At 45.1% G+C, this 23,234-nt stretch overlaps 1 protein-coding gene and 1 long non-coding RNA gene across 3 annotated transcripts in view; one reads left to right on the top strand and one right to left on the bottom strand.

The window, feature by feature from the left end:
- On the bottom strand, nucleotides 1–4,374 carry LOC146763177 (uncharacterized). Its single transcript, XR_014952675.1, has 3 exons — nucleotides 4,217–4,374; nucleotides 3,892–4,089; nucleotides 1–367 (listed from the first exon to the last, which is right to left on the bottom strand). It is a non-coding gene; the product is annotated as an uncharacterized LOC146763177 (long non-coding RNA).
- An 11,502-nt stretch (nucleotides 4,375–15,876) lies between these two features.
- Nucleotides 15,877–23,234, top strand: part of LOC146763174 (ubiquitin-associated protein 1-like) — a 112,944-nt gene continuing 105,586 nt past the window's right edge. The window contains exon 1 of one of the 2 annotated variants that reach the window (XM_085571328.1): nucleotides 15,877–15,985. The gene's annotated coding sequence lies outside the window, so the exon portion shown is untranslated. Of the gene's footprint in view, nucleotides 16,109–23,234 lie in introns of both variants that reach the window. The other variant, XM_085571329.1, reaches the window with a different exon arrangement.

Raw genomic sequence — 23,234 nt, 5'->3', positions numbered from 1 at the left:
AAATAAACAGGGTCTATGCCTTTATTAGTGTTCAGCTCTTTATTAAAAAGTCAGTTCGACAGGGGGGGTGTTGTAGCTTCTTCCAGTAGCCAAAGGGTGAGAAGGCGTGCAGAGTCTGTCCCTGGAGTATCCGTGGCACGCTGGTAGCCAGAGGTGAAGAGGTGTCCAGTCTGTATCTGAAGTCCTGATCAGCAGAGCATCCTCTCTCCTTTCCTCCTGGCACACTGGTAGCCGAAGGGTGGGGGGATGTGCAGAGCCCGCTGCCGAGATCCAGCAGCAGCTATCCCTCTCCTTCCCTCCTGGTAACACCAGGAGGAGTGTCTCTTTCCTTGTGCCTGCTTCCCACAGCCCAGTCCAGTCTGGTCCTCTGCAGGTTATGGTGAGAGGTCAAACACAGACTAGGGATGGGGTTCCCTTTTCCCCAACCAGCACACCCATCCAGCCCCCTCCACTGTGCCTCTCTTTTTCATTTTGGGGTGTTTTTCATCCCCAAAACCCCCTCCCATGATTCTACTGGATTATTTTTCATCCCAGTCCTAGTTTGGGTGGGGGTGTCGGTGATTCCCAGGAGCAATTAGGTAATTAACATTTCAATGTCAGTACTTAGTTCGAGCCAAGTGTCCCAGCCAGGCTGTTTTGTTCATAACAATTCCCATGGAAGGCAGGAGGGGACTGAAATCTATAATAGAGGATCTGATAAAGAAGGGCACCTTAGAGCCATGTATGTCAAAGCATAATACTCCTATCCTGGCAGTACAGAAGGCAGATGGTAGTTATAGGCTGGTGCAAGATTTGTAGGCAGTAAATCAAAGGACAAAGACCTTGTTTCCTACCATCTTGAATCCGTACACACTGCTGAATAACATATCTCCAGCAGATACCTGGTACAGTGTAATAGATTTAATAGATTTAAAGGATGCCTTTTGGACATGCCCCTAGCCCGGGAAAGTCAGGTCTATTTCACATTTCAATGGGAAGACACAAATAGAAAGCAACAATTAAGGTGGACATCCTTGCCTCAGAGCTTCGCAGATTCACGCAACCTATTTGGGCAAGCCCTTGAGGAACTATTAAGTGAGTTTGTACCAGTCAAAGTGTTATGTGTAGTAAATATAACTCACACCATTCCTTGTATGAAATATGTAATATTGAATACGTGTTAGATTATGCCCGTTTGTATTAGTTCCCCCCCCCCCCCCCCTTTTCAGGCAAGACTGGGTGTATATTGGAAACTGATTTAAAAGTAAAAGGATGTGGCTCGGCCAGGAGATGGGCCATGTCTGGACTCCAGGTGCTGACCATCTAGACTCCAGGTGCTGACCATCGGGTGCTGATCATCGCATAAACGACCCAAGATGGATATCATGGAAATCCTCAGACAGATCCATGTGAATGATGCAGACTTCCCGTAAATCACATCAGGAATTCACCTACTCCGGAGGGACACTGAATTATTTCTCCTCATCACCAAAAAAGAGAAAATCTTATTAACCTATGGACTCTGAATAGAAGAAAAGACTGATTGCTGAAATCTTGGCCTCAGGCGGAATTTTCCCTATAAAAACCACTTGTGCCAGGATGGAGGTGTGTGGGCATAGGGGAAAACCTCTGCTGAGGCTGACTCCTTGTTGCACACCCAGGGTCGATTCCCGGGCTCGGCACTTTTTTCCATGACTGGCTAGATAGAATTTGACTGCTAATAAAATTATTTTTTTTATTTTTAATCTGGCTGAATAAATTATCATTTATAACAAAAGGGACCAAGGAGACCCTCTGCTGCAGTGGTCAAACCTGTGTCTCACCCAGTACCGATACCTGGCTTTTGAAAGTTAAAAAGAGGATTTTCCTGACATAATCAACTGGCGTGGAAAAAAAAAAGAAAAATAAAAGAAAAATAAAAGGTAAAATGTGTGGGAGGGGCCCCTAAAAATTCTGCTTTGGACAACACAGCTAGATTGAGGGATATCCAAGAACACCAGCACTGGCCAGTAGCACCTAAAAGTGTAAAGGTACCTTCTTGTTTTGTATGTGAGGGTGGCTCCCGCACCAACAAGTCCCTGGTGGGTGGGAGGGAGCTTAGGCAAAACCCGAAAAACTAGCTTCGTTCCCCGGCGTCAGGGAGAAGCTGTGACTTGCACCAGGTGTGAGTCGCATGCAGCCAGCCTCAAAGGTGAATTGACACCAGAGGCAACCAAATTCAGGGCCCTTCCCAGAGGCCTAGTGGTACTGAAGTCCAGATGATAGTAAACGGGTTTTAAAATCATGGGGATTTAGGGTTAAAAGGAAAATTAAGCTTAGTAGGTGTGAAAAACTGTATTGACTTGTTTGTTCATCAAAAGTATGAAATTAGGATAAAAGGGGGGGGGGGGGCGGGGCATGGAATTTGCAAGCTTGGGCAAGGCTGGTAACCGCAAACAAAGATTGTGAAAGATCTTGCAGGACTGGTTGGAACTGATAACCGCAGTAGAAGGAGATCCATCACCTCCACTTGTCAAACCAACTACTGCTGGGACTGATAACCACAGTGGAAGGAAACCCATCACCCCCACTGGTGCTGGATAAAAAGGGACTGAAGAGAAGAAAGGTTGTCAGCTCTTGGCGGAGCCAGACTCCCCAGCTGCACCCAGCGCTGTTTTGCTTGCTATCGCTTGCTGTAATTAATAAAATTATTAATTGATCTTAAAAGGCTGAATCAAATTATTTGCCTCAATTTATAACAGTAGGCCCTGAAAAGAAAATAAATACCCTAAGTACATTAAGACTTTGTACCTTGCTAGAACTGCACCTGTGTAGCTAGTACATGATAAATGATATAATTGTTAGATGAGATGATTGTTTAGTAATTAAATATAATTACTGTTTAATCATAAGAATAATCATGAGAAACTGGTCAGGGGCCTAAGAAAGTCCACAAGAAACTCATGTCAATGTATACAATAGAGCAATATAAGTTTAATAATTAATATGTAAGTTATATAACGATAGAATATAAAGTACGTTCAGCTCAAAAGCCATGTCGGAGTCAGATTTGGGTCTGTACCCCTGATTCCCAGAGCTCTCAATAAAAGCACCTGCATATAATAATATCCTCTGATTATGTGTGTTCCTGAACGCTAACACAGAGAGCCTGCCACCCTAGCAAGGATGGCTCAGTATCGTAGGACCCTTTAGCACCAGGGCTATGAAAAGTAGTCGTCTAACCCATTCCCCCGGGGATAGGGGGGTGGGGAGTCCAGATCGGGCAAGGTATGGAGGTCCGAACTCCTGACTCTGAGGCTATCTCTAGGGAAGAGGGATAGCCAAACCTTGGGGAGGTGGAAGGAGTCAGGGTGGGGGCTTACACGATCCAGTATTCTCTGGCAACAGAAATCTCTTCGTGTAAGTCTATGTAAGTCTAAGAGGTTTGCTAACGTTTCCTTCCTCTATGCAGAAAATAAAGGGAAAAGTAGATGTATGAATGAACAGGCCTGAGGGTGTAAATGTGTGTGCGAGAGTGAGTGGAAAATAAAGGTGAGTTAATGTAGATGAATGGAAGTATATGTGGTGTAGATGGTTTATTTTGAGCTTCACCTTGTTTCCTTGGAGGGAGGTGTATTGTGTTGAATGGTATTGTGAAAGAAAGGACTTTTTGTGAAGTTGAAAGAAGGTGGTATTCAGGTTGTTAGAGAAATTGGGAAACAAAGGTGTGAGAAACTACAGACTGGGGTATTGTTTATTAAGATATATGTAAAGGTTAGGAAACGGAGTGTGAGAAACTACAGACTGGGGTATTGTTTAGGAAACGGAGGATATGCAAATAGCCTGCGGGCACAGCATTTGCAAGATAAGAGAACCACAGTCACTTACACCGGGGACTGACGGATACAAGATAAGATAACCACAATCACTTACAGACTGCTTATGTAAACAGAAGGGAACTGCAAGATGATCCAGGAATTAGCTTGCAAATTCCAGGAAGACAAAAGGAGGCCCCCAGAACTTCATGGAAAGGATGGAATAAAAAGAAGGCTGTTTGAACGAATCGGGGCGGCAGAGGTGGAGCGAAGACTCCCCGGCCGTCCAGCGCTGTCTTTGCTCATATCCTACTTGCTGTAATTAATAAAATTCTAATTGGATTATGATCCGTTGTGGCGTAAATTTATAACAAAAGGCATGGAAGAAAAGGAGTGGGATCCTTCACAGGTTTTGCCCCCTCCGTTCCCGTTCGCTCTCATACCACTTGCGGCCCAGCCGCTTGTCCTAGTCTCCGGCTCGCCGCTGGCTTCTGCTCCGCCTGTCCCGGTCCCTGTTTCGCCGCCCGCAGCCTCTGTGCCCGTCCCCATCCCGCTGCTCGCGGCTGAGCGGCCGGCCCCCGCCCCCATCCCGCCCTGCTGCTCCTTGACCGCTCCGCCGGTCGCGCCTGGCGGGCCCCCGTCAGTCCCGCCCGTCCCATCCTTGACCGCTTCTCCCGCGGCTGATTTCTCTGTCCCATCCCCAGCGACTTTGCCCGTACTGGCTGCACTGGGCACCGCCACTGCCGCTTTCCCTTTGCTGGGAACTGCCGACCCAGCTGCCATTAACCTCGTGCAGACTGATGACATTCCTGGCTGGTACTCCCCCCCCCACCCTGGAAATGCCCTCTCCTTTAGCAGTTCCGGCAGCGGACCCCACCTGAGCCTTGGAGGACTAAACCTCGGCGCGGATCCCTCCCCTAAACCCCTCTCCTGCTCTGCGTTCCGTTCCCTCGGTAACCACAACTCCGGCTGTTCGGGGAAACTCTGGAGGAAGCGCCTCGAGGACAAAATGCTGAAGGGGCTTTTGAGACTCAGCAGAGGAATAAAGTGGCTCCGGCTGAGTGGTTGGACAGACTTGGGAGAAATAGGAGGAAGTGTTATGAACAAAACAGCCTTGCTGGGACACTTCGGCTTGAGCTAAGTACTGACATTAAAATGTTAATTAGCTAATTGCTCCTGGGAATCACCTACACCCCCACCCACACTACAATTCTAGGACTGGGATGCAAAAAAGAGATACCAGTGGAATCATGGGACGGGGTTTTGGGGATGAAAACACCCCTAAATGGAAGGCTGGGCACAGTGGAGGGGGCTGGATGGGTGTGCTGGTTGGGGAAAAGGGAACCACATTCCTAGTGTTATAAACGAGAGCTTATTTTAGCCAGATTAAAAAAATAAAAATAATTTTATTAGCGGTCAACTTCTATCTAGCCAGCCACACAGAAAGGACAGAGCCGAGCCCGGGATCGACCCTGGGTGTGCAACAAGGAGTCAGCCTCAGCAGAGGTTTTTCCCTATGCCCACACACCTCCATCCTGGCACAGGCGGTTTTTATAGGGAAAATTCTGCCTGAGGCCAAGGTTTTAGCAATCAGTCCTTTCTTCTATTCGGAGTCCATATGTTAATAAGGATTTCTTTTTGGTGATGAGGAGAAAAAATTCAATGTTGAGCGTTTACGGGAAGGCTTCATGCACATGGATCTGTCTGAGTATTTCCATGATATCCATCTTGGACGATCAGCACAGACGATCAGCACAGACAATGGCCCATCTCCCGGCCGAGCCACATCCGTTTACTTGTAAATCAGTTTCTAATATACATCCAGTCTCGCCTGTAAGGGGGGGGGGGGGGGGGGGGGGGGGGAACTAATACGACGGGCTTGATTTAGCAAATATCCAATATTACATATTTGTTATGAACGAGCACAATAGGCTTTCTAATCCAATTAAAAAGATTTATTAATGGTAGAAAGCGAAAGCAAATCAGCGCTGCGCTGGGCGGCAGTCATTCCAACTACCGCGCCTTTGTCTCCCGTTCCCCCCCACTTATTGGGTCTTCTCTTCCGGATGTGTGACGTTCTGGTGTCTTGTCTGCGCAGGCGCACTCTGTTGCTAGGTGGTCGTTTTCTGCCTCTAGGTGGTGCCAGTAGTCTTCCTCAAGGTTGTCCCTGTGATCTGGGAATTTTCTCAAAACAAGAAATGTTATCTCTAGGCACGTTTACTTGCATTTCACAAGAGTACATGTTTTGCTAAGCTCGTAACGGAACTGTCCTTGAAAGATACTCGCTTAGGTGTTTAGGTGCCTAGCAACATTAACTCCCTAAAACAGTTTCAACTCCCTAAAAAGTTTGTAACGGAATTGTCCTTGAGAGATACTTACTGGAATGTCTGGCAAAATGAGAACATATTCAGACAAGTGAAAACTCTAAGTAAAAACTCTATTCTATGGATGTGAGAAAACTCTATATTATGAACAAAAAGGCCCTATTTTCCTAACATATTTCATACGAGGAATGGCGCGAATTATATTTATTACACATAACAGGGGTATCCAGGGGGTTCCCCTATCCCTGATCCGGGCGGCGCCCCGCTGATTTCAGCGGCCGGACAGGACTGAGAAACTCCACGGAACCAACCAGATTCCGAAAACAGCCGAAAAGCCACGTTAAGGAAAGGGTATAAACGGGCCCAGAGCTCTCGGAACTCGGAGCTAAATCTCCGAGGCTGCAGCAGCAAACTTTCACTCGTAAAATCAACGTGCACGAAGAACCCACGCGGGAAAAGGAGCCGTGTGTATCGCGTGGTTGAGTGGGGCGTGAGTGGGTGTGTGTGTGAGACGTGACAGTCACGGCGCGAGTTCGGACCCCAATGAAGCGCAGTTCCACTAGCCCGAGAGGGAGGTGGTCGGTCACGGGGGAAGCGAAAGGATTCCGGTATACTCACAACACGCATACGACCTGAAACTCGGGGAGTTACGGGGATCCACCCACGGACGGGTCGGGGGGGGGAAGGTACGTTCTTGTGGATTTGAGAAAATGGTAAACCTCACTGGCCCCGGGCTCGGGGAGCCCGACAAACAGGTACAAGAGAGCTCACTGTTCTTCCAACTGAAAACCCACGGACCGGTTCGCCATGAGGTAACTAGGTTGGCAAGGTTCGGTCGGGAATAGACCGGTTTAAACACTTGGTAAGACTCAGTCCGAGACAGGACTGAAATACACATTTTAGCACGCGGGTTGCTGACTTCTTGGAACAGCTTACAGACACTGACTTAGAATAAGGTAAGGAAAACTTTTAAATATGGGACAGGGGAGCAGTAAAATGCCCCTTAAGTTAATGTTTTAAAAAGGCTGCGCAGCCCCGTGCAGCCGCAGGCAGCATGGCTCTGCAGTTTTTTGAACCCGCGCGGCAGCGGCAGAAGCGGCGGTGCCGGCTCAGAGGGAGCGGGCGGGAGGGGGGGGCTCTGCCTGCCCCTGCCCTTCGCAGCGGTGCGGAGCGGCTTTGGTTTCTCCGAGGCGGGAGGGGGAGAGGGCTCTGACCTACCCCGATAGCGGCGGTAGGCGGCGGCGGCTCCCGGAGGCGGCGGGGAGCGCGGGTGGCGGGGGGGGAGCACGGCTCGGGCTTCCCTGCCACGCACGGGCGGCGGGGGAGCCCGGCTCGGCCACGTAGCGTGAGAAATTCCCGTTCCTGCAGGCGGCAGTTTTAAAAGCAGCACAAGCTGCTGCTGCTCTGCAGGGTTGAAATCTAAGCGTGTTTCGCTTCTCAACCACAATTTTTAGAAATCAGTAGTGAATTTGTTTTGTTGCTAGTCAGTATAAAGTTGTGTTGTGCATTTTACGCCTAAAATGAGAATGGGACCAAACTGTTACAATATGTAGATGACTTATTGGTAGCTGGCTCTAAGGAGGAAGAAGTCAGGGCTGGAACCATAGCTTTATTAAACTTCCTGGGAGGACAAGGGTTGAAAGTTTCCAAGTCTAAATTACAATTCATTGAACCTGAAGTAAAATATTTCGGGCACTAGTTAACAAAACGGAAAAAGAAACTAGATCCAGACCGGGTGGCAGGAAAATTGCATTACCCTCTCCTAAGACAAAAAGAGAAATTGGGCAATTACTGGGACTTTTGGGCTTTTGCAGACAATGGATCAAAGGATACAGTGAAAAGGTAAGGTTTTTATATGACAAACTTACCACAGACAGACTTAAGTGGACTAAAAAAGGATGAAGAGGGTTACCAAGAATTAAAAGAAACCCTCATAGCAGCTCCAATACTCCCTAACATAAAAAGGCCCTTTCAGCTCTTTGTGGATGTTAGTAACCACACTGCCAACAGGGTTCTGACCCAGGACTGGGCAGGGGCCAAGAAACCAGTCGGTTATCTATCCAAGCTTCTGGACCCTGTCAGAAGGGGGTGGCCTACCTGCTTACATGTAATTGTGGCAGTGGCAATATTAGTAGAAGAAGCCAAAAAGGTAACATTCGGGGCTTCATTAACCATCTACTCCCCCATAATGTAAGAAGCATCTTGCAGCAAAAAGCTGACAAGTGGCTGACAGACACCAGGCTTCTGAAATATGAAGCCATTCTAACCCATTCCCAGGACCTGGAGCTAAAGACTACCCCGGCACAAAATCCTTCCAAATTCCTGTTTGGGGCAGTCCCAGGGGACCCCCTCCATAACTGTGCTGAAATTGTAGAATTACAGACCAAAATACGACCAGATTTGGAAGAAGAAGAACTTGAAGAAGGGGAAAAATGCTTTGTGGACGGTTCTGCAAAAATTGTGGAAGGTAAAAGAAAGTCAGGATATGCAGTCATAGACGGGAAGACGGGAAGGGTGTTAGAATCCAGGCCCCTGAGTGCAGGGTGGTCGGCTCAGGCCTGTGGGCTTTATGTTGTATACAGGGCTCTACTGGGACTTGAAGGGAAAAAGGGAACAATTTTCACTGACTCCAAATATGCATTTGGGGTAGTACACACCTTTGGAAAAATAGGGGGTCTGCTAAACACACGGGGAAAAGGGCTAATTCATGAAGAAATAATTAGACAAATCCTAAGAGCCATTAGGGGACCAGAAGCTATTGCTGTGCTCCATGTAAAGGGACACCAAACTGGGATGCAATTCAGGACTCCAGGAAACAATTTAGCCGACAAAGAGGCAAAGAGTGCTACTTTGTTAAAACTAAGTACCCCAGAACTTGGGAAAGGAAAAGCTCAAGAATTCCCCCACCACCCCTCTGAAAAAGAGATAAAGGCTTATCAAGAGATGGGGGGATGGCTAGAAGAAGGTAAATGGAAGTTATCAGATGGGCGGGAATTGTTATCAAAGGAATACACCAGGAAAATTTTAAAAAGATTACATCAACAAACACACTGGGGAGCCCGAGCTCTGGCAGAACAATTCCTAAGATTCTTTGGCTGCAGAGGTATATACGAATTGGCTAAACAAGAGGTACAGGGGTGTATAATTTGCAGAAAAATAAATCGAGCAAACTCCCAAAGGTTAACTGTGGAGTTGCGTTATTTATATGTTTTATTATCCCTGTATTATGTATTGGTTTATTCCTTTGTACCCCCGTGTGCAACTTGGTTTATCCCCAGTTTTTCCGCTTTGTCCTCCCTTCCCGCCTTCCCAGTATCTATCCATCACCCTGAAAGAGGCATTTTACCCCCCCCCCCCCGGGTGCCTTGTCTATCACTCGGTGCCCCTTCCCATCCATCCAGAAGCTTCTACTCAGGGCACCGGGTGATTGGGCGAGGACCTGGGACTCCCCCCATATCCTTCCCCCATTGGACCCCACCATATCCCCCCATCCTGGAGCCACCCCCTATCCCTATCCCCATTGGTCGTTGGATACCCCTCCCTTACAGTTTATAAGCCAGTGCAAGCACCTTGTGCTTGTTCCTGTTGGCTGGCACCGTTCTAGAATATTTGGCCTCGTTGGGCTACAATAAACTCGGACTTAGCCCCCAGCAGGATCCGCTCTTCATTTACCACCGCGAGGCTTGCTAGCGCTGCCCGGAACCCACAAAGGCACTCTCCAAACCCCAGCTGGGAGCGGCGGAGGGTGCCTCCATCGCCCACTCTCGCCCCAGAGAAGAGCTAGCCGGGGCTGAGACAAAGGGAGCTGGGGCGGGAGCGCGGCAGTTAACAATGGGGAGTCACCCAGCGTCTTACCGGCCTTTTGAAAGAGTCCAGGTAGACTTCACCGATCTACCCAAGGTCGGGAGATACAAATTCCTATTAGTCATATTGGACAAACTAACCCACTGGGTAGAGGCTTTCCCAAGCTCTCGGGCTACAGCCCAAACAGTGTCAAGAATCTTATTGGAAGAAATTATACCACGATATGGGTTAGTAAGCTACATTGATTCAGACCAGGGAACACATTTCACATCAAAAATTATTAAGCAATTGGCAGATGCTTTAGGCATTCGGTGGGAATACCACACCCCGTGGCACCCCCAGAGCTCAGGACAAGTTGAGAAGATAAATCAAACACTAAAAGCCCAATTAGCCAAATTGATGTTAGAAACAAGAATGTCATGGACAAAATGCCTCCCGTTGGCCTTATTAAATATAAGGACTATGCCTCACTCTGAAACAGGACTTTCACCTTTTGAAATGTTATATAGGATTCCTTATACCCACAGTATGCCTGTAGGGCATCCGAGATTAGAAGATTGACAAATACAACCATACCTAATAGCATTAAATAAGAATCTTAAAAAATTGTGAAGGCAGGGGGTGATCATGCAACACAGTCCTCTTAGCTTCTCGATACATAAAATACAACCTGGGGACAAAGTGCTTGTAAAAGCATGGAGGGAATCCCTATTAAGGCCTCATTGGGAGGGATCCTTCATTGTTCTTTTGACCACAGATACTGCTATACTATAAGAACTGCAGAAAAGGGGTGGACACACGCATCAAGGATAAGGAAAGTCGAACTCCAGGATCAGGCACCAGAGTGGAAAATCACCTCCTGCCCTGGAGATATGAAGATAACCCTGCATCGGCAAAGTAACTGACTGAAAACATCTCAATCAAACTTTCAGTGCCAGAGTGTAACTAGTATCCTCTTTGTATGCTTCCTTTCTGAATACTGTTAGACTGCTCCAATTAAGTGGGTTATGTGGGAGTGCTTTGAGCAGGAGTTAGACCTGACTATCCTCTTTCTGGTAATAGCCACAAGGCTGAGATTGTTTCAATTAAATTCAATAATCTGATGTTTTTCCATATTAGAATGGATTAAGGGAAAAATTACTTGCAAAACTAAAATTATGATTGTTGAGTGTCATAGGTTGAACAACGAGCAGGCTCTGCTGAACTACACCAGGGAGGCATTTTTAAACAGGTATGCAGCTCAGCCTGAACATGAAACCACAGACGAAGATTCCTGCTGCCAAGAAGATGGTTTGCCCTGCCACTGGAAGCACCCCAGTGGGCACTGGGAACAGCAGAGGGATCCGAGCAGTGGGAGTAATCCTGGTGAGCCTGAGCCTAGCCATGTGCCCCAAGGGGGAACTTGGGGATAAATACCCAGAGAAGTTATCCCTCACCTCATGGAACTGCAGCAGGGGTAAGCCTAATTTACAGTATCTTGAGACAAACACTCAACAGGGGGTATAGAAATTAAAGGGGGAAAAAAAAACAAACAAAAAAAACCCCAAACATACCATAAAAACGGACAGTCAGCTCATCAACTGCATCAAAAGAGCACAGGGAAATCTCAATTCCAGTTTATAATGAATGTAACTGTACTGGATGGGTCGTGGGGATACCAAACCCCCATCTATTTAAATCGCTTAATAAAGTTGCAAGTTGTAGTGGAGATTGTATCCAATCACACTTCAGGTACTCTTGAATTATTATCCCAGCAACACTCTCAAATGAGGGCTTTTGTATATCAAAATAGGATAGCCCTTGATTACTTACTAGCTGGAGAAGGAGGTGTGTGTGGAAAATTTAACGAATCTCAGTGCTGTGTAGAAATAGATGATTATAGAAAAACCATTAGAAATCTAACCACAAAAATTAAACAAGTAGCCCATGTTCCAGTACAAAAGTGGAACTCACTTCTCCAGGCATCGTGGTGGGATCATTTGTTAGATGGGGCTTGGTGGAAGAAAATAATTTTCTTCATTTTATGTTCAATAGCAGGAGTCATATTCCTACCCTGTTTTATCCCCTGTTTTATAAGACTCATCCATTCGGTGGTACAGGGGATGCAAATAGCAGCTTTACCCACAGACCCAGAAGCTGCCCTTGGAAAAATAAATCAAATACCAAAAGTAATGACACTGGGAGAAGAAATTCCTCACAGCAGGGCGGCTGAGGCTCTAGCAAAATTTGAAAGGCGAATAAAGGGAAAAGAACAAAACTACAAAATTTACCAAGATATTCCAGATGTAAACTAAAAGCCAGTCTCAAGGTAGTCAACACACTACCTTGAGAGTGAATAGAGGTAGAAATTAAGGCGCGAATTAAGGAGTTAATATAGAAGGTGGGGGATTGTTATGTGTAATAAATATAATTCGTGCCATTCCTCGTATGAAATATGTAATATTGGATATTTGTTAAATCATGCCCGTCGTATTAGTTCCCCTCCCCCCTTACAGGGGAGACTGGATGTATATTAGAAACTGATTTACAAGTAAAAGGATGTGACTTGGCCAGGAGTTGGGCCATGTCTGGGCTCCAGGTGTTAATCATCACGATCATCAGTGCTGATCGTCCAAGATGGATATCATGGAAATCCTCAGACAGATCCATGTGAATGCAGCCTTCCCGTAAACTCTCATCAAGAATTCAACTACTTCGGACATTGAATTATTTCTCCTCATCACCAAAAAAAGAAAATCTTATTAACCTATAGACTCTCAATAGAAGAAAAGACTAACTGCTCAAATCTTGGCCTCAGGTGGAATTTTCCCTATAAAAACCGCTTGTGCCAGGATAGAGGTGTGTGGGCATAGGAGAAAACCGCTGCTGAGGCTGACTCCTTGTTGCACACCCAGGGTCGACCCTGGGCTCGGCTCTGTCCTTTCCGTGTGGCTGACTAGATAGAAGTTGACCGCAAATAAAATGATTTTTATTTTTTAATCTGGCCGAATAAATTCTCATTTATAACAAAGACAACAATAAGGTACCTTTTACTTAAAATCTCCGATGTTACTGGTCATTTCAAGGTGCTTTGGATCTCGCACCCCTGAGTCTCTAGTGTTTGCTACTCTCAACCTAGCAGCTTTTAAGCCTAGATGCTTTTGAGTTTGCTACTCTCACCAGCTTTTAAGCCTAGGAGCTCTTGAGTTTAGCACTCCCGAGTCTCTTGTGGGGTTTTAGACCCTCAACCTTGCAAAATTTCTAGGGGCCCCTCCCTTTTGTCCCATTTCCTAGTGGATTGTGCTAGGAAACTCCTCTGCTCCCTTCCTCCAAGGGGTCCAATCCCTCCCTGGGACCCCGTTCCAGTTACCCCCAGGGATTTTCTCACTCCTTTTATCTCTCACTTCATTTCTTTACTGGCCGCTTTTCTCGCAAAAAAGACGGAACTGCAGTGTGGGAAACTCATCACTCACTTGGCAAGTCTGGGATAACCAGCCCGCCTCTCATTCACACGCAGACATCCCCCTTTACCTGCGCCCATGAAAAGTACTTACAATTCTTTTTCCTTTCCAGGTCTTTGTGTACACTTAGTCTTAGGGGGGCAATTACTGCGGTTTTAGGGAACCTTTTCCCTTTTCTTTGTTTTATTGTCTCTTTTGTCCACTGGTTGGAACCTGCATCTCCGATCACAGTAGAAGAAACAGAGCGAGGCTGCCAAATGGGCAGGGCAGGCCTCCCTCACTCAGAATCCTGAGGCCCTGGCAGTGAGGTGTTAAATCCGAGTCACTTCACCAGATTGTGAAAAATGCCAATCACTTGTTCTAAAATTTTAAAAGTTTAATAGTAATAAAATAGTTATAAAAATAGTAATAAAATTAGAGCAAAAAGAATTTGGAGAATCAGTTAGGACAATAAAGGACAATAAAAAGCAAAGAATTACGGATGTCCGGGTGTCTGGCACTCTGCCATAGAAAACACACCTCACTAACAAAGGATTAACCCTTAAAAGCAATAGCCTGTTGCATATTCATATATCTCATACATGATGCAAACATTATTTTCAAACAAAGGATGTACTCTTTTTAATTTCTGCTCCCCCCCCCCCCCCCTCCCCAATCTTGCAAATCAGTTTCTTGGCTCCTAGAAGTTTGGACAGTCCCGATAAGGAGGCAATAATTCTCTTGCAATTTTGGTGTCTTGTTGCTGTTATCTGTATGCAAATAATTTCTTGGTTATCTTATCCATTCCTTGAGCTAGTTACAAAAAGTATCTTACATCACATAGTTTCTATTTTAATATTATGCTATAGCCTAAAAACTATATTTACCACACTACTTAAAAGAGGTTAATACAGCATAACTTTCCAACATAACACATATAGTATTCATTTTAATATTTGTGAAAAGCCAATCATATAATATGTATCTATAACACTTATCTCCATTTTTTGGGCCTTGGTCCACACTGTCTTCAGACAGTGCATGCTGATAGTTGGCATATCTGTAGCAGGTGTCTTTTTCATATCTTCATTGGATGTTATTCCATCCAAGCAGGCATTTTAACACAAGCATACTTATATGAGCTATTTCACTAAGTTTAATTAACAACAGAAATAAAGAGTATATCTTTATAACAAAGTTATTTTAGCATCACACATATAGAATCCATTTTAATATTTGCAAAAAGCCAATATTGTAATATGTCTCTATAACAGGCATGTGCCCCAGTGGACTCTCTCCCTTTATTCGAATAAATGTGCAGGGCTCCTCTGTCTCCTTCATGGACACTGGCTTTTCATAGCATGATTTTCCATACAACAAGCATAAAACACCTCCTCCTCCCCTTCCACTGCTAGACCAGAGGAAATAATGCCTGGCACTGGCTTCACTTTGCAAAACTTCATCCCAGTTTTCCCTTAAAGAGACCCTTTTATCAAGCTTGGCTTTATCACCTGGCTTCTCTGAGTGAATACAAGAGCCCAGTGCAATGAGGTGCTTAGTCAAACTTTGAGGTACTCTTCTCCACCAAGAAACTCCCTTATAGGGGAAATAAAGGGCATTCAAATATTTGTATGATTATGCTGTCTTAAAACTGATGTGGATGGATGTGTGCTTTTCCTTATGTTCACATAGATCATGAACTTTTTCCTATGCTTATAGAGGCAAAAATTAAGATAACCCAAACCAAATGATCACCAATGAGCAACACTGTAGAGAAAAGAAAAAGGAAGACAGGGAAAAAAAAGCATGATACACAGGCAGAATGAAAAGAAAGCCAGCTCCTGACCGCTTGAAACCCTCTGGTGTCTCAAGTCATGCAAAATCAGTAAGCATAGTATTTTCCTGAAAAATATGGCATTTCTTTTATGCCTTTTTTTGGTGTCTTTTCACCTAACAAACCTGAAAGACAAGGGTGCTGGAAAAAGCCAAATGGAAAAAAAAATAACCTAGAAAAGAACCTATCAGGCTTTCCAGCTTCCCCTGAGGATAAAATGCCCAAGGGATAATAGTCTTTAGCTGTTTTCAGTCGTGATTTACCATGATTAATGCTCCTCTCTACATCCTCCCTCACACACATAACTACCACTTCAATTTTGGACAAAACACCTTAATTTTGTACCAAGGCCCTCTCAAAAGACTGAAAACCTGCTGCCAAAGCTGCTCTTGGGAGAAAGTGCTATGCTCCAGGGCATCCAGCAGGAGTGCCTCCTCAGCTGTACCGGGCGGGCATGCAGCCCTTCGTGAGGGGACCAAGGGCAGGTGTCGAGACAGCCATCTCTAAGGAAAGAGGCTGAGACGTATGGAGCAAAATGCCACCTTCATCCATCCTGGAGGAGTCTGTCGCTGTGCCCAGCTAGGAGAGGGGCAGAAAGTGCTAGAGGAACTCCAGGGCAGGGCCGGAGCAGGGAACAGGCCCGCAGCCGGGACAGGCAGGGACAGGTCCAGACACCTCCATACCACTCTACGCAGAAGGAAATGAAAGTATTCTCGTCCCAGCCCTCTTCCGCTGAGGTGATGTCACCGTGAGCACCTCCTGATTGGCTCGGCGGGAGTAGGTGACCTCGCGGCGTGACGTCAGCGTGTCGTTGAGGAGGCGAGGTGGAGGGTAGGTAGACAACATGGCCTCTCCTGGTTGAGGGGCTAGGGGTGGTGATACGGTGCGCGTTTCGTACCGGCGGGTGGTGGCCAGTGACCGCGGGGACAGCTGGAACCGCTAGGTGCCGCGCAGGTAACGAGCGGGCCGGTAGGGAATGGGAATGCAGATGCTGGTCTGGGTGAGGGGCGCAGCCGGCCGCTCCTCGGGCCCTCCGCCCCGCTGTCGGGTTAAACGTCGCTGCCGCTTCTCCTTGTCCGGGGCTAGGGACCATCCGCGCCCCCACCGTGATTCAGCTGATGTGACGTGCTGGCGGGGCGGCTGCAGGGCCGCTGGCCTCTCGGGGCCGGGGTTCGCATGTCTGGGGGCTGCTCCCCCGGCTGTGGAGGGGAGCGAGCCTGTGAGCGCTGCGTTACTGCATGGTCTTGCTCCGCCTTCACGGCCTCTCGGTATTGCTTTTGAAGTTACCATTTAGTGGAGATGCTGTACTAGCTATGGGGAAGGGAATGAGACTGAGATGGTATGTGTGGTAACAACACCGTTGGACCGATTTCTTCAAGGCCGTGTGCCAGGATGGTGTTACGTTGCAGTACCACAACTGTACTGACTTCAGGTTTTTGTACATGCAGAGCTATGATTCAAAAGTGTCAGTGATACTTTAGATGACCATTGCAATTGGGTGATTTAAACTTTTTAGACTGTCCTGGTTTCAGCTGGGATAAAGTTAATTTTCTTCTCAGTAGCTGTTACAGTGCTGGGTTTTGGATTCAGTATGGGAATAATGCTGATAACATGCTGATGTTTTGGTTATTGCTACGTGGTGCTTACCCTGAGTCAAGGGCTATTCAGTGTCTCAGGCTCTGCCAGTAGGTAGGTGCACAAGGAGCTGGGAGGGAGCATGGTCAAGACAGCTGATTTGAACTGGCCAAAAGGATATTCCATTCCATGGAATGTCATGCCCATTATATAAACTGGGGGAGTTGGCTGGGAGCCACCAATCGCTTCTCGGGGACCAGCTGGACATGGGTCAGTGGGTGGTAATTGAACTGTGCAGCACTTGTTTCTCTTGGGTTTTATTCCCCTTTCTCTTTTTCGTCATCATTATTATAATACTTGAAACTTCAAAGGGAAAACCAAGGAAATCTTATGTATATGTGAATGAATAAATGTTAGTTTCTCTTTAGCAAATTAAGCTTAAATTTTCAGGCTACTGTAAGAGTACACTGATTAGGTGGAAGACTTACTGTATAGTTTATGTTGATGGATAAAAAATAATCAAAACCACATGGAAGAGTTCCATCTCTATTATTTACATGGTGTTTTGCAGTGCCTGATACTTATCCTAGAGACAAAAAATCTCTAACAGAATAGGAGTCAGGTTTCTGGACCAATCCAGAAGACTACATCTAATTCTGTCACACTGGCAGCCATAGCTGTTTTGGCTGGTGCTGGTGACAAAAGGGCTATAATGCCACAGAAGTTATCATCTTAGTCATTCTCCTTTTTAATTGTATAAGCTTATGATTTTGTGTTGTTTCCACAAACTTTAGGGATTGATAATTCAGGACATTCAATATTGTTCTCAATTTCCAGTCTATATCATATGTTTTTGACATCAACCTGTTCTCGTATTTTACACTTAGTGCTGGGTTAAATATTTTGATAAATTAATCTGTGAGAAATTTAGTTTTACTTATTAGACAAAACTGCTATCCAGCCTTCTCTGGCATTTTGTTTCTAACATAATAACTCCCAGTCTTTTCAATCATAAATTCCAAAGCTTCAGCTGTCATTTTACGAAGATGCCTAAAGGCATGACTATATATTTAAAATTGATCTGTGGAATTCAGATCAATGTCAGTGTAAAGAAGGTCTAATGGAGCTGTATCTGAAAAGCTCTGAAAGAGGTTTTTGAAAACGATTATTTGAAGAAAAGGTAAAGAAGGGTGAGCTCACAGTTGTTGTGTGTTAACTACTTAGGTAGGTAATCCTCTCTGGTACGCAAATGCATTGCTTCATGCTTTGACCCCATGACTTGGTTTGAATAACCTCATGTTCTGTGTCCCTAATGACCTTTTGCAGTCAGTATAGTCTTGTATGAGGTCTCCTAAGAGAAACTGAGCATTAGGATTTTTCCTTCACTTAAATGATCAGATTTATTCCAAATCCTTGCTTCCATAGGGAAGGCATTTTCTTTAATGTTAAAAAATACTGTCTTTCCTATGGTTGGGAAATTTTGAAAGAACAGTTTCTATGTCCAGACTTGATAATGATGGGGTTTTTTTTGTGTGTTTTCCCTTTTCTGTAAAGCTACAAGGTCTTTTTGGAATCCTTTAAGTTTGCAATGTACTTGAAACACAGAAGTATTTAAAAGGGGAAGCAGAATATAATTTCTCTCACTTTGGTTTAAATCTTTTCTGGAGGGGAAAGCAGATTGGTTTAAAATGCCAATGTTGCATTAGTAGTGTTACAGTTTTTAACTGAGTTAAAATGGAAATTCTGAGCTTACATTTTCTCAACTGCATTTTGTATTGGAAATTCTTACACCAGAGTAACATTTTAAGTGGGCATATCAGAAGAACATGAGTCCTATACAAGAAGCAGTCAGTTCTTCAGCTGGAAGATGGTTTGAATATACTTAAGCTACTTAGCTATTGGTAGATGTTTTTGTGGAAGCTAGTAAAGAGTTGTGAGCTCCTGGTTAGTCTGGTTTATGTTGCTGAAGATCAGCATTCATGATAACTATCTACTAGATTATGTGAAAGATTTGATTTAAGTCCTTTCCTAATGTATATGTTTGTGCTTACACCATTTGGAATCTCTAGGCTAGCAGCAGATGAAGTCGTGACTGAAATGACTGGTGAAGTTTGTTCCCCGAGTTTGAGAGTGTGCGTATGACCAGTTATCCTATAAGTGTTAGCAGCATGCTTAATCTAGACATAGAGATTGTGCTTTTTTGTTTAACTTGATTAGTTTCATCAATTCTGAACTCTAAATTAAAACTAGATTCCTAGTTTATAAACACTGTAAATTGTTAAAGCATTGTTAAATATTTGACTCATTAATAGTAGTATGAAGTCTTATGCTAATTAACTTGAAGTAGCTAAATTTGTTTATAATTACTAAATGCTATCCATCTGATTATTTTAAGCTCTCAGAACTGGTAGGCATTTGCTATTCAAGACTTAAGATATAGGAAAATAGTAGTTAAAAGCAGGTACCCTGCTCATCAAATTTAGGACTTGTTTCATTACAGCATTGTGAGATTATTATAGCCTTCACTAGTAGTATGAGTGCTAGATCATATTTTCTTCCTTTTTTTTCCCCTAGAATGTAGGAATTGCACAGCATATTTATATTTTCTGGTATGGTTTATCATGCAAATGTCTGTGTTGCTGCTATTGTATTTCAAGGAGGGGGAAATGGTCTAGTTTACCACCCTGTCCTGGTTTCAGCTGGGATAGAGTTCCTTTTTTCTTAGTAGCTGGTACAGTGCTGTGCTTTGGATTCAGTATGGGAATAATGCTGATAAAACACTGATGTTCTGGCTGTTGCTGAGCAGGGCTTACCCTGAGTCAAGGGCTTTTCGGTGTCTCATGCTCTGTTAGGGTGGAACTGCACAAAGAGCTGGGAGGGAGCACAGCTGGGACAGTGGTGGTAACACCTCTGTGATAACATATTTAAGATGAAAGAAAAAAGTGATTGTGCAGTTGTAATTGCAGACAAATAAGACTGGGGTGAGAACATGTGAGAAGAACAACTCTGCAGACACCAAGGTCAGTGGAGAAGGAGGGCCAAGAGCTGCTCCAGGTGCCAGAGCTGAGATTCCTCTGCAGCCCATGGTGAAGACCATGGTGAAGCAGCTGTCCTCCTGCAGCCCATGGACATCCATGGGGATAGAGAGCTCCACCTGCAACCCATGGAGGAGACCCACGCCAGAGCAGGGGGATGCATGAGAGGAGGCTGTGACCCTGTGGGAGGCCTGTGGAGAGAGAGGCCCATGATGGAGCAGCCTGTCCTTGAAGGATTGCACCCCATGGAAGAGTGACCCATGCTGCAGCAGTTTGGGGAGGACTGTTGCCTGTGGGATGGGCTCATGTTGAAGAAGTTTGCGGAGAACTGTCTCCTGTGGGAGGGATCCCACGGTGGAGACGAGGAAGGACTCCTCTCCCTGAGCAGTGGGAGAAACAATGGGTGATGAAATGACCATAACCCCCATTCCCTGTCTCCCTGTGCTGCTTGGGGAGGAGGTAGAGCTGGGAAGGAGGGAGGAGTGGGGGGAAGGTGTTTTTAAAAGTTTATTTTACTTCTCATTATCCTGCTCTGATTTTGGTGGCAATAAATTCAATTAATATCTCTAATTAGGGCCTTTTTTGCCCATTATGGTATTTGGGGACCTCCTGGTCCTTATCGCAACTCATGAACCCTTCATTATATTTTCTCTTCCCTGTCCCAGTGTGGAGGGGAGTGGGAGAGCAGCTTTGCTGGGTGCCTGGCATCCAGTCAGGGTCAACCCACTACAGTGATTTACCCAAAAGGGGGTTGATTGATGTTTGGGGATGGGCTGTGTATCAGTCAGCGGGTAGAGAGCAATTGCACATCAGTCGTTTTTCTTGGGGTTTATCTTTCACTTTCCTCCCCCTTTTTATTAATATTATTATAATTTTAAACTTTACTTTGTTTCAGTTATTAAACTGTTTTTATCTCAACCTATGAGGTTTTTTTTTTTTTTCTAATTCCCCTCCATTCCCACTAGGGTGGGGTGGAAGTGAACAAGTGGCTGTGTGGTACTCTTGTTGACAGTTGGGGTTAAACCATGACACCATTTTCTTGGTGGTGATGTAGGTTCTACATTAGTGAAGCTGGTCTTGAGGCTAAAACAAGATGTAAACTCTTTTTTAATTTCTGCTTATCTGTTTAGATGATCTTTAAATCACTTGGGTAGCAGTCAATAGTAGGAACTACACAAAACCCACATCTGTTCTTGGAGTTGACAGAACCTATGTTATCTCCTTATATGTTGTGTTTGGAAGTCAGGCCAGCCTTAGATATTAGTTGCAGATTCTTTTCTCTTGTGACAGGGCTCTCTTTTTGGAAAGGGTTCATTTTAAAAAGGTCACCCATTTGCTGCAGCATTTAAATGGAAATTTAGAATAGGTGCATCTTCTAGACTCTTGTTTGATACATCAGTCTCTGGCCAAAGAAAAAGCTTGCACTTATCTGCCTTGACCACCAGGCTGTCTATAAGTAATTTTTGATTTTCTTATGTTCTTGCCTCTGAAACTTGTAGTTCTAGAGGCTTGTGTGGTATAAAAGCTTCAACTTCATTGGAAACTTATATGGCTGGTAAGTCATTTGGTGATTGAAAATTGGTGCATTAGTATACTGTGTTTTCTCACCCTTGTAGCATTTTCCCTTATTTTTGGGCAAAATGTATGGCAAATGAACTTATGTCCCAAATATACTGTCAGGATCTTGAAGGAGGAATAGAGCTATTATCAGTTAAGAGCCTTAAATCCTTAACCAGCCCAAATAGTATGTGCTTTTAGCAAGTGAAGTGTCTTTAATCACAGAATATGCTGAGTTGGAAGGGACCCAAAAGGATCATCAAATCCAACTCCCAGTCCTGCACAGGACCATCCCTGAGAGTCACACCCCCGTCCCTGAGAGTATTGTCCGACCACTTATTGAAGTCTGTCAGGCTTGGTGCTGTGACCACTTCCCTGGGGAGCCTGTTTTAGTGCCCAACCACCCTCTGGGTCAAGAACCTTTTTCTAATATCCAACCTAAACCTTCCCCGACATAACTTCAGGCCATTTGCTCAGGTCCTGTCACTGGACACCAGAGAGAAGAGATCACTGTCTGTCCCTCTTTTTCCCCTCACAAGGAAGTTGTAGACTACAATGAGGTCTCCCCTCAGCCACTCATACGTCTTCCTCTCAAGGCCTTTCACCATCTTCACAGCCCTCCTTTGGTTGCTCTCTAATACTTTGATACTTTTCTTATATTGTGGTGACTAAAACTGCTCATGCTATTCAAGATGTGGCCACACCAGTGCAGAGCAGAGCAGAGCAGGGCAATCACCTCCCTCGACCAGCTGGTGATGCTGTGCCTGATGCATCCCAAGGACATGGTTGGCCCTCCTGGCTGCCAGGGCACTGCTGACTCATATTCAACTTGCCATCAACCAGGACCCTCTGGTTCCTTTCCATGGCACTGCTTTCCAGTGTCTCATTCCACAGGGTTGTCTCATCCCAGGTACAGAATCCAGCACTTTTCCTTGTTGATCTTCATATAGTTGGTGATTGCCCAGACCTCTAATTTGTCATGGTCTCTCTGCAGGGTCTCCCTGCCTTTGAGGGAGCCAACAGCTCCTCCCAGTTTTGTATCGTATGCAAACTTGCTTAGTACCACTTCCAGTCCTGTGTCCAAGTAATTTATGAAGATGTTAAAGAGCACAGGGAATAAAATTGAGCCCTGTGGAACCCCACTAGTGACAGGTCACAAGTCTGATGTCACTCCATTCACTAAAACCCTTTGTTCCTGACCTGTGAGCCAGTTGCTCACCCATCACATGGTATGTTTATCGAGCTGTGTGCTGGACAGTTTGTCCAGAAGGATCCTGTGAGAGATGGTATGACCAAAGTGGGACATGACATGAAGATAGCTGCATAACTACAGGTGTCTAACATTAATGTAATGAAGCCATATGGAACAAGAGAGTGAGAGATGCCATGCTTCTCTGAGAGTGTATGGAAGGGCTGCCTTCTGCTTTAACTTCCCATTGACCAATATGTACTGAAGCAGAAGGTCTAGTTGCCCATTATGTCATGCTAAGCAATGGCACAATTTGAAGAATCAATTTCTCCTAATGTTTGTCACTGCTAGGAAAATGCTATCCAACATCTGCATGTAAAGTCCTATATATGGATGTTATTGCCATCGCTAGAGTGTTGTCTTGTAATCCAATAATGTGATCTGCATGCAGATCTACTCTTCATTGGCTCTTTTCTCCATGTTTTTCCTACTCATGTATTCTGGAAATATTTTTAAAAGTGCTGTTTTATTGATTCCTGTCCTTCTGCTCCTCAGTCATTGCACTAGAAATAACTGAATTTGTTTGATGTTATGGACTGTCCTTCAAATTCAGATCTCTTTTTACAGTTGCTTGGATTTTTGATCCATGGAGTGTGTCTGCTGCAGAGATCTAATCCCTTCCTCCATCCACTGTTGTCAGTGTAACCCCTATTCTGCATTTGTT

The sequence above is a fragment of the Lonchura striata genome, chromosome W (assembly GCF_050655825.1).
Source record: "Lonchura striata isolate lonStrDom1 chromosome W, ASM5065582v1, whole genome shotgun sequence".
NCBI lineage: Eukaryota > Metazoa > Chordata > Aves > Passeriformes > Estrildidae > Lonchura > Lonchura striata.
The sequence above is the reverse complement of the archived record's forward strand: the minus strand, read 5'-3'. Positions and strand labels throughout refer to the sequence as shown.